This window comes from Sinocyclocheilus grahami, unplaced genomic scaffold, assembly GCF_001515645.1.
Source record: "Sinocyclocheilus grahami isolate Dianchi unplaced genomic scaffold, SAMN03320097.WGS_v1.1 scaffold315.1, whole genome shotgun sequence".
NCBI lineage: Eukaryota > Metazoa > Chordata > Actinopteri > Cypriniformes > Cyprinidae > Sinocyclocheilus > Sinocyclocheilus grahami.
This window is the reverse complement of record NW_015505494.1, coordinates 161,160-179,634: the sequence shown is the minus strand read 5'-3', so window position 1 is coordinate 179,634 and position 18,475 is coordinate 161,160. Positions and strand designations below refer to the sequence as shown.

Here is an 18,475-nt window from a genome sequence, read left to right as displayed (position 1 = left end):
TCCGGATTAGAGCCTCCCCCCCCCCCCCACCCCAAACATTTAAAAAACCTTAATGTCTTCAAACTTTTTGAATGGTCTGTAAGATTAAAAATGTTTGTTTTTTTAATGTTCAAAAATAATTTTAAGTAATTTTCAGCAGCCATTGGTCTAGACATAATCGTCACATGATCCTTCAGAAATTTATTTATATGCTGATTTTGTGCTCAAGAAATATTTCAATTACAGTAGCATTACTTATTTTAAAATGCAAATAATTCAAATAATACAACTAGAACGTACCTCTATGTTTTCTTAATTTGTGAATTAATGTCAGGATGCTACAACTGATCTGATATCATAATGAAGAAAAAATCCTAATAAAATAATTGAGTGAATGTAAGATTTTTTATATATAAATAGATTTTTAAAAAACATGTTTTTCCATTTTTATTATTTGTCATTGACCATGTTAACAGAGAACATACTGTAGCATTTTGTGTTATACAGGAGCTGATGTTGCTTAAATAAAGGGCATTGTTGTAAGTTCTTTCTTCTTAATTACATTTTTAATTATTTACTTGAACATTTAGATGACGATTCAAAGCATTTACTTATTCTTCATTATATCTTTGCAATTGAAAATGACAACAACAACTACAATGTTCTTCTCCCTGACCCTGATGGAGGAGCTCTATGCTCAGTGACTGTGGAGTGAAGTAGGGTTGGATTGAGACAGCAGAGCATGAAAATTACTTTCCCCAGGCTCAAGGGTAGGCAGAAAGAAAAGAAACGGAGAGGATGTGTAAGCCACGTCAGGCCTCACTGCTCTGCAGGAGAGGACGCTTCAGTCTGGGAACTAGAGCAGCGGGAAAAGTCACAGCGAGACATGTCTACAAGGCACTTATGACTGTCATGAGCACTTGATTAACATTGCATTTGATTGCAGTTGTTTGCTAACAAAGGTTTAGCAAAGTGGATTTGCATCATCAAAAGAAATGACATCAATATGACCCCTGGCAACAGAACTTGAAATAAACCTGGTGATTCTGATGGTAGAATTATTTATTTAGAGATACATAGAATATACTGTGCTGCAGGAATGAAGACAGATATGGGATTGCTATGGCCTTTCCCTATATTTAAATATTAATTTATGAGCATTTTCTTTTTCAACTTTTGGCTTGTGGACTACAAAATGAATTTGATTTAACATAGCCTACTTTTTTACACTCATACATGCATTGCAGAAGAAATGGTAATTTTTGTTGATTTTTACTGAAAGCCATGAACAGTTCTATCTCAAATAATTCACTGTGTCTGATAGCTTCTGTGGACTCAAATGATGATGTTGGAAATTACATTTAACTGACTAAACCATGTCCTTTGTCATGCTACACAAAGAGGGAAGTGTAGGGAAACGGGTAAAATCCATGGAATAAGAGAAAAAATGTATTGTTGTGCCTTTGGATGTCAGAATCGGAATGCAAATAATTTTTTTATATAATACTTTCGTCAAAGATGCCATTTGAAGCTAAACGCAGACGTTTAAACAGACAAACTATGGATGAAACCTGCTATGATTACCCTACTTTTAAAGCATAAATTTGATTTAAACAACAGGTCTATATAATATTCATATAGGGGACATATTGTATTAGCCCTACAGTTGAAATACATGCATGAAATACTATTTAAACCTATAACATTTTACATAACATTTAACTATTTTATTTCACAATTCTGCCTTTTTTTCTTGTGAATTCAAGTTTATATCTCCTAGTTCGGACTTTATAACTTGATTCAACTCAACAATTGCGAGTTTGTCAATTCTGAGGGAAAAAAAGACAGAAGTGTGGGATTATAAACTAAAAAGAAAGAATGACGAGTTGATTTTTCTTACCAGAATTGTGAGATATAATCTCGGAATTGCAAGAAAAAAAATCAGAATTTTGAAATATAAACTCAAAATTACATTTTTTATTCTTTTATTCCGTGGCTTGAATAGACTGCTACGTTAAAACTGCCATTTTCTGCCACCAGATAGGCTCCGCCCACAAAAAACATCATCACTGTTTGCAAACACTGAAATTGGTCTATGGACGTCAAACCAACAGCAGTGTCACGTCAAATGGCGCCATTTTTTATTGAACGCGTCGTGAATCTGCAATGGTAATGTTAGATCGGTTTCACGGAAGAAAGAGGGAAATACTGTTTCTTGGACGGCATGGTGAGTTTCTCAACTGTCATATTTCTCTGAATTATGTTAAAGGGGTCATATGATGCGATTTCAATTTTTCCTTCTCTTAGGAGTGTTACAAGTGTTTACATTTCTAAAAAAAAAAGGGTCAATTCCGACTTTACTATGACAATCTGGCACTTCTGAATCAGCTACTGTAAGTATGTTTTGTTATTAGTTTAAGTATTTTGACTGGTTTATATTTTGACTGAGTTTTGCGCAGAGTAACGCGTAGTGTGTGTGAGAGAGGAACAGGGTCACATCACAGGAGAGTGAACAGCCTGTCAGAAATCATAGCATGTCAGCTGTCTTAACCGCGGCTTGTGTACTGCATCATCACTGTGTCTGTCACGCGACTCTGTTGCCCTTTCGGGCTTGAACTGATGGTAAAACTAACGAAATTAGTAACTGTCTTGATATTTACTTTGAAAGCTGAAGCTTGTGATTATGGTAAGGGGCGTTACATTTCTGACGCGTGCTTGTGGTGTTTGGCCAATCACAATGCACTGGGTCAGCTGGCCAATCAGAGCAGACTGCGCTTTCAAAGGAGGGGGCTTTGTTGAAAACGACGTGTTTGAGAGAGGCGGGGCATAGAGGACCTACAATAATGTACAGTATTTGAAAAATAATGTGTTTTTTGAACATAAAGCATGTCAACATATTCTGTTACACCAAATACACAACATAATGATCTTTAAAATAGCATAATATGACCCCTTTAATACTGTCAAAATAATTAACACATCAGAACTTCGTAAAATAGCCTACATATTGGCAATATTTGACACTAAATTAAAACGTTTTGTGTTAGTTTAACAAAATAACCTTATTGGTAATATTTTGAACTTAAATAAATATTGGTGTCAGTGAATTTATTGATATTATATTGAGCTGAATTTACGTACTAATGATAAAAAATTGTACTCGAAGCTACATAGACATAGTCAGCCTCAGACAACAGCATTTAAAGCAATTATATGAACATCTTTGAATACCACCCCTATTTTAATTATTTTAATTGCATTACACTCTTGGTTGTTATACATCTCTTGGTATGTAGTAAGAATCTCAGCTAAACTTCAGTTAGGTTTACAAGATGCTGTGTGCTTGGTCTGTCACCTGCTTACCGCTGTGTGATGTAACCCTTTATCCTTTACTGAGGAGAATTTGTATTCCACGAGTCCTCTGAGGTGTTCTGTAGTTTTTATTGAGAGAGAGAGAGAAAAAATAGAAATCTCACAGGAGCTCATTATGTCAAACCTGATATCTTCATCTCTATCTATGATGCCCCCTGAGGAAATTTTCCACATAGAGTCTCATGTATATTATCTCTATGCTGGTTTGATCCTGTTACGCTGGGATATTATTTGAAGCACAGTTGACTACATCAATATTACATCAGACAAAAAGATCACATACAAAGTCTATCCACATCAAAATGTACCTCTCACTGACAAATATTTGAATGTCACCCTTTTCCGAATTTCCGATTTTTCCTGTCCTACGTACATGTACTCTGTGAATTATAGTGTTTTAAAAACAGATCTGACTGGCATCCAACTGGTTGTTTTTCCTGCTGCTGGTGGCAGGCATGTGGCACAGGTCCTTCAGAGGTTAGGGATCTAAAGAACAGATGAAATGAAACAATTCTCAGAGGAATCCCTGCTAACACCTGCTTTTTCATGCCTGTCCATGCACTGTGGTTAGTGAGAAAACGATACTGCCTGACCAGGCTTGTACCATTGCACCAGACCCATTGTGCTCATTCAGGGGTTCTCAACCTTTTTCAATCCACCAACCTTTGTCCAAAAATGAACGTTCTTGTCATCATTTATTCACCTTCATGTCATTCCAAACTATGACTACTTTTTCTTATTTTTTACAGTTTTGGTCACCATTGAGTTCCGTTGTATTGTCAAAAAAAAACTTCTTATACTTTATGTTCCACAGTTGAAGGAAGGCCATATAAGTTTGAATCAACATTTTTCATGTCCACAATTTTCATTTTTGGGAAAACAATCCTTTTAATTCTTACCTGGCTGCGACCAGTGTAAGAGAGTTTAACGTTGATGAAACAGTCACTTGTCCTATGGATGATTTTTTTACATCCATTGAGGTTGTACATTCATTTTTAATCCTTGCGATAATGATTATTTTGTTTTCTGTGATATATGTGTATTCTACACTGATGCTGCAAATGTAGCTGATTTGTCACTAAGATAATGTTATCCAGCTCTATCTGAATGACCGAGTTTAGGTTTTGTCTAAATTTGAAAAATGCCTTGGAAGCATTTTATAAGAATGTGTTGAAAATTCCAAACCAATCAGTAATGTTTTGCGCAACATCGCCGTTTATCAGCAAAAGTGTATTTGATTATGGCTGCATAATTCCCAGCTTGAGTATTTTCGTTTTGTTAAAAAAAAGTTTTAATTAAGAAACGTAAAAATTATTCTAAAAAAGTAACAATTAATGAAAAGTATAAATATTTCTAGCAGATATAAAAATTCATTGCTACAAATAAAAATAGATAATTTATTTGTTGTACGGCCAGTGAAAATCAGAACTTCTGGTTAAGCAAAATTGTTGAACACTGATAGATCTAACCATTGTCTATGAAAATTACGCTCTTTTAAATAATACAGCATAGAAATCTCCCCCAGCCCCATCAGCATCTTTGGCAAGCCCATGTTTGAGGTATAATTTTATTTTCTATTCCATGCTCTATGATTTGGAACTGGCTGATGGAAATGAGAATGACTGAAAAACAAACTGCATTAGACTATTTGGGCTTGAGTGAATCATAAAGATTTAATAAAGCGTAACCAAGAGCTTCTGTTTTGTGTTTCTGGCTCAGGACAATTCTGGCATATTATATTTCAACATTAGCCTTAGTATCGCATGGAACCACCTTGGTAGTTCCATTGCCTTCACAGGCATTCTCATTACACCGGACCACCTAGCTCTCAAGTGTCGGCAGATAATTGTTTAAGAGCTCTCTCCTTTACCTGACAGACCCATTAATGGTTCCATTTACAGTGAATGGGCCATTCAGCCCAGTCAGAGCTCATAGAATGAGCTAATGCCACACTCTATTCAACAAGTACAGCAGCCCAGTTTAATCTCTGGTGCTGTTGGCCACCAAGTGGTTCCTCTCTTGCCAGAGGAGAAAGTCTTGGACACCTAGACCTGTCAGTTCAGCACTCACTTCAGCCCTTTTCTTCATGTTTTTTCCCCAGAATGCTCAGGAGGGAGGTAAAGGTCGAGCAGAGGCTAATGATGCTTCAACACAGAATGTTCTTTGAGATCAGGCTCCTCGACTCGCAGCCTGGCAGCCTCTGATTATAACAGTGATGGCTGGACAAGCGAAGGAATTGCTGGAATTGTGCTTGTGGAGCAGAACAGAACGTTTGGAGATGTTTCCAGCATGTGATCAGTTAAAGAAGTTTCCCTCCTCGGAAGACCTTGAGTGTGTCGGTGGAGGACAGGTAGGGTGGTGGTGGCTGCTTGTGTTGGTAGAGCTACTGAGGAAGCTCTCAACTGACAGTTCTTGTTTGATATGAAGGGGCTCTTTTAAGTGTTTGAAGTTTGTTTTTGAAGTTGGTCAAGTTCACATATTTACTTTGCAATAAAGTAACTGAGGTTAACCCTTATCGACTGTTTCCTTTTGGAAAGTATAAAATGTTTGTCCCTGAAAAAAAGGAGAGAAAATATATATATTTGAAAAACGCTGCCAACAGCTAAGCGCTTATTATGTTTGAACTTGAAAGTCCTTTATAAAATGCTGTAAGGTCACTTCAGAAAGCATCAAATATTAATCAAAAACCATTCATAAATGTGTTAATTCAAATTCTGGTCAATTCTTTGTATAGTAAAAAAAACCCTACCAACTCTTCCCTTAAATTTCCTATTTTCTTTTTCTTTTTTCCGTGATAAGATGACTTAATTCTCTGCAAACAGCCTTGCTCTTAGCTGCTTTCTCATTTAGTGGTATTTCTGATGAAATAAATGGAGTTAAATTTATTCCGTCAGCCAGTTATATTGTTTTATCACGGAGAGTGTCAGCATAGCTGCAGGCAGTCTATTCCTTTCTGCATAAAATTGCTCTTCAATAAAACTTTTTTTTTTGCAAGACATACTTAAAGCTAAGTTCATTATTCATTATCAAATTCAACCTGAGAATCTGACCTGAGAATGCATGCAACACACACTCTACTGTACTATACTGTAAGATTTACTGTAAAAAAAAATCCGTCAGCCAGTTATATTGTTTTATCACGGAGAGTGTCAGCATAGCTGCAGGCAGTCTATTCCTTTCTGCATAAAATTGCTCTTCAATAAAACTTTTTTTTTTTGCAAGACATACTTAAAGCTAAGTTCATTATTCATTATCAAATTCAACCTGAGAATCTGACCTGAGAATGCATGCAACACACACTCTACTGTACTATACTGTAAGATTTACTGTAAAAAAACATTTTTGTTGGTGTCTTATGCTCACCAGCACTGCATTTATTTGATAAAAAATACAGTTATATGGTGAAATAGTATTACACTTTAAATAAATTTCCATTTTAATATATTGTAAAATGTCATTTTATTCCTTTGATTGTAGTCGAATGTTCGACAGCCATTGCTCCAGTTTTCAGTGTCTTAGATATATCTTCTACAATTAATGGGGCTATGCAAACTAAACAAACCACGAGCCTATTTGAGTGTATTTGAGCCAGAATTTGAGTGTAGTTAGATTGGTCTAAGAAAATTATTGTTGTCTGAAGGACAAATCACAATGCTAATCATTTCATTCCGGTTATGTAAGAATACAGTCTTTGTTGTGAAATATCAAAATAATGATTGAGAAATTATTCTCTCAACTTCTTTCAAATAGATATATGTATGAAAAACGCAGCAGGCTGAGGCATGCAGGTCAAAAATGCATCAAGGCATCCTTTATGTTCTTCATCCCATGTGAAGACAACACCCCTCCCCCCTCTTCTTCATCTTTTGATGAGAAAATAGCGTTCCTTTGTTTTCCTCTTGTATGTGGAACAGCAGTCCTGACAGGCTTCGTCTCTTCTGTATCTCTTATTAACTCATCTGTGACTTTTTTTTATGTACTATCCTACTTCAAAGCATTGCATAGTCAACACTCGTTGAGCGAGAGATGGGATCAATGGCGTCAGTCCACTACCTTGTTTATTACCAAAAATGTCAGCCGGGCGCTTCATCCTCAGCTGTCCTCTAGCATTGGCTGACAAAAATGTCAAATGTATTTACAACAGTCATTACAATTAGATGATTCTTGGTGAAGAGTAGAACATATAGTAGATTTAGTAGGAAAATAACAGTATTTTAAAATAAAGTGTTTTCTTTAACATGTAATTTCAATAAATACTTGCAGCCAAAAAGAACCGTGGCAACTTATGAACAACCCGGGTCCTTGACAGAGACTGAATATTGAGTGAGTGCTGAGATATATAATACTCATATTTTATGGGTTTTGAAAGGTCAGAGCACTTAAAGGTGCACTCAATCATTTTTGTCCTCATTAAAAAGTTTTACAGTTGAAGAAATGATTAGTACTTTTGAAAAATACCTTTAAAATGATACACATGACACTCACATGAGAGGAAGACTCAATACTGCTTTCAACAGCCTACCAATAGCCTTTTTTAAAGAATTATTGTTGCCTTTAATTTGATAGGACAGGAAGCACAGTGAGAGAGAGAGAGAGAGGGGGACGGGATCGGGAAAAATCGCCACCACGAGGCCATTGGCGCTGACATAATAGCTTTTTTGAAAGCTGATTTGTTTTACATGAAGTGAATTGATAATGATATGACTTTCTCTCATATACACAATTATTCAATGGTTTGCGCTCAGTAAGATATTTGGTATGTTATACTTGCCAAGGCTAAATTTATTTGATCAAAGCTACATTGAAAAAAATGATTAATTGAATTTACAAAAAAAAATGTTAAGGTAAGTGGTTGCAATCAATTTATTTTAGCTACATTTAAATACAATTTAGTTGACTAACTTTCAATATGTTTTTTTCGGTAACACACTACAATAAGGTTCATTAGTTAAACATTAGTTAATATATTAACTAACATGAACTAACCATGAGCAATACATTTGTTACTGTATTTACTAATCTACGCTAACGTTAGTTAATAAAAATACAGATGTTCATGTTCACAGTGCATTAACTAATGTTAACAAGATTTTAATAATGTATTAGTAAATGTTGAAATTAACATTAACAAAGATTAATAAACGCTGTATAAGTGCAGTTCATTATTAGTTCATGTTAACTAATGTAGTTAACTAATGAACCTTATTGTAAAGTGTTACCGTTTTTTCAAATGTAGCTAAAATTAATTTTTTGCAACCACTTACCTTAAAAAAATTTGTATCATTTTTTCAGTGTACAGTAACATAGTAATATTGTGCAATATTATTGTAGTTTAAAGTAACTTTTCTGATTTAATATATTTTAAATTATAATTTAGTTATGTGATGCAAAGATGAATTTTAAGAAGCCAGTCACATGATCCTTCAGAAATCATTCCAATATGCTGATATAAGTGATTTCTTATTATCAGTGTTAAAACAGTTGCCTAAAGGGATAGTTCACCCAAAAATGAAAATTCTGTCATCAGTTACTCACCTTCATGTCGTTCCAAACCTGTAAGACCTTCATTCATCTTCGGAACACAAATTAAGATATTTTTGATGAAATCCGAGAGCTTTCTGACCCTGCATAGATAGCAACACAACTGACACATTCAAGGCCCAGAAAGGTAGTAAGGACATTGTTTAAAATAGTCCATGTGACATTAGTGGTTCAACCGTAATTTTATGGAGCTACGAGAATACTTTCTGTGCGCAAAGAAAACAAAAATAATGACTTTTTTCAACAGTTTCTTTTCTTCTGTGTCAGTTTTCGATGCGCGTTCACAACAGTACCAGTATGCACTCATGCATCGTGGTACTCTTGTGAATGCGCGTAGTTTCACGATTTCATCACAAATGTCTGAATCTATGTTCTCAAGATTAACGAAGGTCTTACGGGTTTTGAATGACATGTGGATAAGTAATTAATGACAGAATTTTCATTTTTGGGTGAACTATCCCTTTAATATTTTTGTGGAACCATGATGTTTTTTTTGGTGTCATTCTTTGACGAATAGACAGCTCAATAGGATTTCTATAAAAGGATAAATGTCTTTACTGTCACTTTTGATCAATTTAATGCGTCCTTGCTGAATAAAAGTAGTCATTTCTTTCAAAAGAATATAACTGATAACATACTTTTAAACAGTACTGCGAGTGTGTTATTTAAAAAAAAAAAGTTTCTTTGTAGAACTTTTTAACTTGAGAAAAATTACAGAGCGCACCTTTAAAAACCATGCTAAGTAAATACTGAGTGCGAGCTAATATCCTTAATGTATTTGTCAGAACCCTTCAGCTGAAATAGCTGTCAAACCAGGCAGTTTAAGAACATTTCTGTGCTTTCGCATCTGCTTGCCTCAAATTGGCTTCTGCTTTGCATAAGTGTTCCAGCTCAGCCCACTCTGCACATGCATAATGAGAAACTCTAAAATGCATAAATCGAATTTGTTGCTGCAGTTTTGCATGTGGCATTGGGTTGACAGCAATCCGCGTATGCTTGAGGCCGGTGGTTGTTAGAGTTTCCAGCATCGTCTTACCCAGTAATGCTGAGGGGAAGCTATTTTGCTAGTCTTCAGGGGTCTGTTTTAACAAGAGCAAAGGGACCTCTTTTTGGAGCGAGTTCTCTTATGGCTACTTTGTAAGGATGCCAGTTACTGAAAACTGTGACAGTCTGGATAAACTCAGCATGGAGTCAATATCACCAGTATTTTGTAGTCTGCCTTTTTTTGATTCTGTTTGAGTATTAAAACTTCAGAGTGCTAAACCAAATGTCACCAGAGGCAGGCTCTCAATAGGCCGTTGAATTTCACAGTGATGGGGACATTCTGCTCGGACATTAAAATGCTGAAAGGAATATTTTTATGACATAAACGCACACAAACAAATGCGACACATTCAATCAGAACTGCCTGGTCCCGCCATCATTGCAGTTTCTTGGTAAGCTTGTATAGCAAATAAAACCAGCATGAACATTGATAATTAGAAGAGGGTTTTAATGATAAATGTACCCACATATGCGCATAAATTAACTTTTGTCCTCTGAGTTTTCAGAAATAAATATTTTTGAAATATACTTGCAATTTACTTTATAAAAAAGTATCTTGACTACATCAAACAATATATGACTGTAAAAGTGTTAGTAAACAAATACAGTACAAATACAAAAAAATCTGTTAACTTGATATACAGGAATTTTTTTTTTTGAAAGACCAAACATCTTTATTCTAAAATTAGACCATTTTAACAACAACAAAAATATTTTTTATAAGCAAAAATGCATTTCTTAATAATTTACAGATAAAATTAATTTTTAAGATGGCAACATGTACATACAACTTACATTTGTTTTAGAATAGTCATATTGGTTATTTTTGTTTTTATGCACATTGGAGTGTTGCATGTTAAGTTTTATAGAGTTTTGTTAATGTTTATTGGATCAGTGGATCACACATTGGATATTATTAATTTTATTAATACTATTTTATAATTTTGTGACACGTGCAATTAAAAACGGTAAACTATACTGTCACTAAAATGCCATCCCGTAACATTGCCACTGTAATTACTGAAGTTACATTTTAAAGTTGTTTTACTGTAAACATATTTATGTATATTGCTATTACACTACCACGGTTGTCTAATTTACTCGTTCAATTGTTACATGATGTTCGTTCCTCTATTATAGAGATACCTATTGTGACATACTTGGAAGAACAAATATCTTTGGTTTAATTGGCATTTAAACAGAGATTGGCATCAATTACTCTCAGCGTGTATCATGTAATGAGCGCACCGACCCGTGGTTGTGTTCTGGTTGGCCACCCACTAGAGAAGGAACCACATGTTTGACGGATGTGTGAGAGGGACCGTTGGATTGCACTGCCTTATTGTTAATCCTGAGTGAGAGGGGCAGATGCTATCAGAGCACTGTGATCTGGGATTACAAAGAGCTGAGGGCATCACAGCACCCCACTCAACTCGGATCTTCTCTCCTTCAAACCTTTTTCTCTTACTAGCAGTCTTATCTTTACTCACGGTATATCTTAGGTTTTCCTTAAGTTGTTTGCTCTACTCTCTCTCTCTTTATTCCCCTCCACAATCTTTTGCTTTCTGCCATTTTGATGTGCTTTATTGGCATGGCAAATAATGGTGCCTTGTATTGCCTTTCTCTCTGACCCTCATTCTTTACCTGCTGCAATGCTTCAGGTGAAACACCAGCATTATACATAGTCTGATTACACAAGGGACGTATACAGTAGCAGTGCATGTGAACAAAGTCTGTGCTGAATGCTACAGAAATGTCTGAGAACACATTGCACATTGTGAGTAATGGAGGCATACCTAGGGCTAGTGCTCTTGTGTATTGAGATACATTGTAAATTCACACATTCCTTTGGTTCTTAAGTTATAGAATATGAAGCCATGTATCACAAATGTGCAAACCTTCCAGTGCAAATTCACAACTGACTTGAAGCACTGTACTAGGAAAAAGAAATAAACAAGTAGTAGTAATAGTAGTAGTAGTCAACAACTAATTTGTTTCCTGATTTTAACTTAATTTATTTTTTAAATAATTTATTTTATTCTTTTGTATGTATTTTTCCAGAATTTTTCTAGCAGAACTGGAATTGGTCTGCCAATGGAATGAAAAACTATGGCCAACTTTCCTGGCTAGTCAACAAGCTAAAGATTTCTGGGAAAATGGTAAAGAAAATTAGTTAAAGGGCTGAGCCGAAGCATTCTGAAGTAAATCGAAAGGACCATAAATAATGCATAACATGCAGTTCTTGTTGCACTGTCAAACAGGGGGTACAGCAGAAGTTTGCTCAAGTTTTCAATTTAGTTGCATAAGAAGCATGAAACAGAGGCTGCATAAAAAGTTCTTAAATCCCTCTATATAAATCCCAGCATAAAATCAACCCATATCAAAAAGGGGGTGATGTACAAACAGCACAAGATAAATAATATGATTATGCACAGCAGGGACCAAGCCTGGTTCTTTTCAAATGTCTGATTAGGTATAGCAGAAAAGGAAATTGCCGTTGACACCTGCTTAAAAACTCAACAATTAAGACACGGATATGCATGAGCATTTGCAATCACTGACACAGAAGATTGCCTTTAAAATGAAAACATGTTTGTGACTTGATGCTATGACAGGAAGTGTCACTTCCTGACACATTTGACAACTTTATACCAGCAAAAAAAATAAAATAATAATAAAGAAAAATATATACAGACACATTGTGCTGTGGTGCCCAAGTAGAAGATTTTGGTTAAAATCTAGCCTGCTTTGTACCTTGATTAGTTTTATTTAAGCCGGGCTCACACTACAGGAGTTTTAAAATCCTAACCGATTATGAAATCTGGTTGCAGCACACACATAAGGTTGTCTCATAATCTTGCCTCAAATCTTAAACATGCACACACTACAAGTTTTAACATCGTGGCGCATCACACACTACAAGATATTATTAAGATTATCATGCCAGAGGGAGCGCCTCATGTGATCTCACGCAGCAGATCGTCACTGATATTTCAGTGATGTTTACATATGTTAGCTAGTGTGCTAGCTGCTTTCTACACTCACCCGGTACATTCAAAACTGAGGCGATTTCACCCCAGCGCTTCTCTTTCTCCTTACAGTTGTGATACGTTTTCGACACTTTCTGCCATTTTGATGTGCTTTATTGGCATGGCAAATAATGGTGCCTTGTATTGCCTTTCTCTCTGACCCTCATTCTTTACCTGCTGCAATGCTTCAGGTGAAACACCAGCATTATACATAGTCTGATTACACAAGGGACGTATACAGTAGCAGTGCATGTGAACAAAGTCTGTGCTGAATGCTACAGAAATGTCTGAGAACACATTGCACATTGTGAGTAATGGAGGCATACCTAGGGCTAGTGCTCTTGTGTATTGAGATACATTGTAAATTCACACATTCCTTTGGTTCTTAAGTTATAGAATATGAAGCCATGTATCACAAATGTGCAAACCTTCCAGTGCAAATTCACAACTGACTTGAAGCACTGTACTAGGAAAAAGAAATAAACAAGTAGTAGTAATAGTAGTAGTAGTCAACAACTAATTTGTTTCCTGATTTTAACTTAATTTATTTTTTAAATAATTTATTTTATTCTTTTGTATGTATTTTTCCAGAATTTTTCTAGCAGAACTGGAATTGGTCTGCCAATGGAATGAAAAACTATGGCCAACTTTCCTGGCTAGTCAACAAGCTAAAGATTTCTGGGAAAATGGTAAAGAAAATTAGTTAAAGGGCTGAGCCGAAGCATTCTGAAGTAAATCGAAAGGACCATAAATAATGCATAACATGCAGTTCTTGTTGCACTGTCAAACAGGGGGTACAGCAGAAGTTTGCTCAAGTTTTCAATTTAGTTGCATAAGAAGCATGAAACAGAGGCTGCATAAAAAGTTCTTAAATCCCTCTATATAAATCCCAGCATAAAATCAACCCATATCAAAAAGGGGGTGATGTACAAACAGCACAAGATAAATAATATGATTATGCACAGCAGGGACCAAGCCTGGTTCTTTTCAAATGTCTGATTAGGTATAGCAGAAAAGGAAATTGCCGTTGACACCTGCTTAAAAACTCAACAATTAAGACACGGATATGCATGAGCATTTGCAATCACTGACACAGAAGATTGCCTTTAAAATGAAAACATGTTTGTGACTTGATGCTATGACAGGAAGTGTCACTTCCTGACACATTTGACAACTTTATACCAGCAAAAAAAATAAAATAATAATAAATAAAAATATATACAGACACATTGTGCTGTGGTGCCCAAGTAGAAGATTTTGGTTCAAATCTAGCCTGCTTTGTACCTTGATTAGTTTTATTTAAGCCGGGCTCACACTACAGGAGTTTTAAAATCCTAACCGATTATGAAATCTGGTTGCAGCACACACATAAGGTTGTCTCATAATCTTGCCTCAAATCTTAAACATGCACACACTACAAGTTTTAACATCATGGCGCATCACACACTACAAGATATTATTAAGATTATCATGCCAGAGGGAGCGCCTCATGTGATCTCACGCAGCAGATCGTCACTGATATTTCAGTGATGTTTACATATGTTAGCTAGTGTGCTAGCTGCTTTCTACACTCACCCGGTACATTCAAAACTGAGGCGATTTCACCCCAGCGCTTCTCTTTCTCCTTACAGTTGTGATACGTTTTCGACACACTATACAGATTATACAATCTTGCCTCAAATCTTAAACATGCACACACTACAAGATTTTAACATTGTGGCGCATCACACACTACAAGATATTATTAAGATTATCATGCCAGAGGGAGCGCCTCATGTGATCTCACGCAGCAGATCGTCACTGATATTTCAGTGATGTTTACATATGTTAGCTAGTGTGCTAGCTGCTTTCTACACTCACCCGGTACATTCAAAACTGAGGCGATTTCACCCCAGCGCTTCTCTTTCTCCTTACAGTTGTGATACGTTTTCGACACACTATACAGATTATACAGTCGTGCTACTATAAAAAGTCAAGAAGCAGTTTCCTCCGTCTCCACTATACAACGGGGCCATACAGCAGCTGTTTTGCGGTCGCACATTGGCTATTGTGAAAGTACTGACGTAATCATATAGCCGTCATCATCCCGATTTAAATCCTAAATATCAAACATGTTTGATATGATCGGGGCGGCCCCGATTTGTGTGCGAGCAGATCGGGACGTGCAAGATTCGATTGGTGAACGCCTCACATTACCAGATAATCCGCACCGAACCTCGGGACCGATTGAGGGGCTCAACAAGATTTTTGCTCCAAATCTCGGGAGGGGGAAATCAGGGCTAAATCAGGCTAAAAATCCTATAGTGTGAGCCAGGCTTTACTGTATTTTCTGATACTGTTCATGTGCTCAAAAACGTCCCATTAAAGTTACATAAAGACCTACTGTTGAGGCATTTATGTAGGACGTAAGGGATATGTTAAATTATACTTGATGATAAAATTCTACTCGAGTTTTAGCAGAATTGCATGGCTTCAGAAGCATAGCTACATTTGTTTATTCAGCATCTCCTAAGTTCCTCCTGCAGAGCTGAAATTCTCACAAATGCTAGAAGTACGTTCCCATATTTTACTCCCAATGTGTCTCAGAGTGTTTGATCAGCAGAGGAGCTGGAGATGAGCAGAGGAACATTATTTATGAGGAAGTGTTGGCAAGACCCTGTTCCTGGAATCTGCCCCTTGTCCAGGTTAAGGTAATATAAAGGAGACTATATTCACCCAGGACTAATTACAATACCACCCTGATAAACAGCTTGTACTTTGATACACTTTTTTGCTGGTGCCTATACTTTTGCACTTGCTGCCTTCTAATAAATATTAATGATTCTGAAAGAAATCAGAGATGCGTTTTTTCTTCTGCCTGTCCTTGTGAGTCAAGGTTATGTTTCTTCCTAATAAAACAACCGGTTTAATGAAGATATCAGCTTGAAATGATTGTCCTGAAATGGGGGAAAACTGCATCTTAAGCCAAAAGCTAAAAAAGCTTTTCAAACAAATGATACTGATAAGATCTGATGCTGTCTCACTTTGTGTTGAGAATAGGCTGAAACTGTAATTTTGGTAACACTTTACAATTTCATTCGTAATACATAACTCATGTTAATTTACACAATTTGTTATTATTATTAATTTAAATTATTGTTCATTGTTAGTTTAGGATATCTAATGCATGAACTAATGTTTACACATTTAACTATTGTAAAGTGTTACTGTAGGTTTCCATAAAATATGAAGCAGCACAACTATTTTTAGTATTGATAATAACAAGAAATGTTTCTTGAAAACCAAATCGACATATTAGAATGATTTAGTCATTTCTGAAGGATCATATGACACTGAAGTCTGGAGTAAGCTTTGCCATCATAAAGTACATTTTAAAATGTTACAATGTAAAGCCGTTATTTTGCAATAATAAATTAAATTGTAATATTTCAAAATATTACTGTTTTATCAAATTAATGCAGTGGTGTGCATAAGACATTTTTTTAATATTTAAAAATCTTGACGACCCCAGACTTTTGAATGGTTGTGTATATAATGTTAAAAAGAAGATGAACCTATTGTTTTTCTGCTTGAATTAATCATACAATTTGCTCATATACGTAACAGCAATAGTAAGAAAATACAGTCTTCCCAAACAAATACACAAAGACACATGAGTTTTCTTGTCTTAAATGAACACGTTAGGTAAACATCCACAGTGCAGGGTGGAAAAAGTATGCGAGCCCCATTCTGGAATATCTCCGTCACATGTCAACAGTACTTAAAACACTAAACAAAAATGATGCTCATGGGAGTACACCATGAAGGAAGCCACTGTCCAAAACAAACTAACAAGCAAAAAGGGAGAAAATGTTGAAGGTTTGAAGATCGCAAAAGAGTCTTTGGATGCTCCACAGTGCAATTGGAAAAAAATATTCTATGGACTGAAACCAAAAAAAGTGTGGTGTGCGGGGGAAAAGCCACAGTAGAACAACATCAAATGCTCATCATGGCTTGGAGTTGCTGCCTAGCCGGGTTTCCATCCGAAGCTGCGAATTTAACTTATGCGCAAAACTGGAATATCGCATATAAAACATTTGCGAACAAGCATCGTTTCCATCCAACGAGTCAAAGAGAACAAAATTGTCACTTCCTGATAAACTGGCACTATAAATCACTAAGAAAAGTAGGAGAATATAATAATTTTCATAAGTTATAAATTACTTGCGCCTCAGAGCGAGCAGATGAAACGCAATGAATGCGGTCATTGCTTTCAGAGGTGGATGCTGCTGTTTGGGAACGCAGTCGTGGAAGACATTTCAGGGAGGCAATTATACAGAAATACTTTGATAGACTTTGCTCGTGCATTTCCGAATGACCAAAACAACATTTGAGATGCTGTGGGATGAGATCGGTCTGCTGGTTAGTCAGGTTATGCCATCCCATAGTGCAAAGTCACATGACTTTTTTGATGCGCTTGGAGGAATTTATTCGCAAAATGCATTTCCATCTGCCATTATTCGCATTAACCCTTTTTCGCACAAGTCAAAAACCACCACAAGCGAGCGGAAAAACTTTTTTGCGAATTAAGGCATTTTTATTTGAAATTCAACGTTTCCATCTTTCGATTCTGATGCAATACTTCAAAATGCGCATTAAAAGCAGGGTGATGGAAACCCAGCTAGTGACGGAAAGTTTATCAGAGATAAATTATGCCCAGTTCAGACTACGCGATTTTAGCCCGGTTTTGCTACGATTTGCTTGACGTAGGGTGTCGTGGGGATTCGTAAACGACAATGGGCATCGGGGTGCAAGATTCCATCGTTTCAGCACGTGTAGTGTGTCATAGTGGACGACAACCGATTCCGCGTCTGCGATGCTTCACGACATCACGACAGAAAGACTAGCATGTTTAATTTTTTTTCTGTCGTCCACGACGAGTTCTGTCACATTGGTGACGTTGACCAATAGCGGCACAGAAGCTCTCTCATACACAGGTTTCAAACATGGCAAAACGAAAGAGAGATGATGGTGCTGTTAGGTGGAATTATGAGATGGAGGAAAGGTTCGTGGAGCTGTGGCAACATTACTCCTGCCTGTATGATGTGTCATCGAGGGCCTACCACGACGGAACAAAGAAAGAAAAATGCTGGCGAACTATAGCTGAAGTGCTTCAGTAATGTTTACACTCTTGTTTTCTGAAGTCAGTTGCTAGTTCCGCCTTCTCGATGACATCATGCGATGAATGGTCGGGAAGCAACGTGTAGTCTGACATGTTTCTTGTCCAGGACACGACAAGATTTTAGGAGTCAAAATCATGTAATCTGACACAGTGACTATCGTGACTGACAAAAATATTGTGTAGTCTGAACCCAGCATTAGTAATTAGTAACTCATAATATATCTTAAGCCGGGCTCACACTACAGGATTTTTAAAATCCTAACCGATTATGAAATCTGGTTGCACACATAAGGAGAATCTTTGTGGATTATCTTCCCTCAAATCTTAAACATGCACACACTACAAGATT

General features: G+C 36.3%; 1 long non-coding RNA gene across 1 annotated transcript in view; it reads left to right on the top strand.

Annotated features, from left to right (window-relative positions):
• Positions 1-2,107: 2,107 nt before the first annotated feature.
• Positions 2,108-18,475, top strand: part of LOC107601929 (uncharacterized) — a 20,089-nt gene continuing 3,721 nt past the window's right edge. The window contains exons 1-2 of the long non-coding RNA XR_001610986.1: positions 2,108-2,206; positions 5,453-5,701. This is a non-coding gene — a long non-coding RNA (uncharacterized lncRNA). The remainder of the gene's footprint in view (positions 2,207-5,452; positions 5,702-18,475) is intronic.